Here is a 937-nt window from a genome sequence, read left to right as displayed (position 1 = left end):
GGACCAATCAGGACCAATCAGGACCAATCAGGACCAATCAGGACCAATCACACCCAGAGCTAATTGAGCGTTTCCATTTAACTCAGAGTACTGTACGTCTTCTTCAACCCTGTGAGGACACCAGAGAAAATCCTGAGCTCTCATTATTCTTTTGTGTCTTTATGAATTACTTTGATCATTATGAAAGGTGTGTTTAGATAACAAGCATTTATCTTCAAACAAATGTGTGTCACTTTGTAACAAACAGCTGCTTTGATCTTTAATTATTCTCTCAGCACAGTCGATTATAAAATATTTTATACGTTTCAATGAAACKACGTAAATAATGACCCGACATCTCTCCTCTGCCAGAACAGTGACTGGAAAACTTTCGTAACTTTTTCTCATTCTTTCACTTTGGACGTGCAGATCTGGAGGAAACCTGTTCAGGTCTGATGTTATTTTCTTACAGCAGAGTTYAACAGCATGTTTATTTCTGAAGACCCTTTAAAGGCAGCTGCACATCTTATTTATCAGTTTACTCTTCTGGTTRGTGGGTGCAAACTTTAAACTTTAAACCACCTAAATTACTGAAACTCCTGGAAATTAAACAACCGATGCCACAGTTCTAGCTACCCYGGGGCGGTCGTCCTGTAACCAGGGGGTTGCCGGTTTGATCCCCACTCCAGCCATCTCCGTTGTTGTTTCCTTGGGCAAGACACGTCACCTGCCCCTGGTCGGAGTGTCGCCAGTGCCAGCTGTGGCTACAATGTAGCTTACCACCATCAGTGTGATTGACCATGTCTGTTTCTGGGGCCCATGTGGACTTGATAAAGTGCTGTATATAAAAAAGTCACTGATGATGAAGAAATAAATAAACTAATATATATATTTCTCTTCACTTAAAAAAGTCACTGATGATGAAGAAATAAATAAACTAAATAAACTAATATTTGGT

This window comes from Austrofundulus limnaeus, unplaced genomic scaffold, assembly GCF_001266775.1.
Source record: "Austrofundulus limnaeus strain Quisiro unplaced genomic scaffold, Austrofundulus_limnaeus-1.0 Scaffold1089, whole genome shotgun sequence".
Taxonomy (NCBI): domain Eukaryota; kingdom Metazoa; phylum Chordata; class Actinopteri; order Cyprinodontiformes; family Rivulidae; genus Austrofundulus; species Austrofundulus limnaeus.
The sequence above is the reverse complement of the archived record's forward strand: the minus strand, read 5'-3'. Positions refer to the sequence as shown.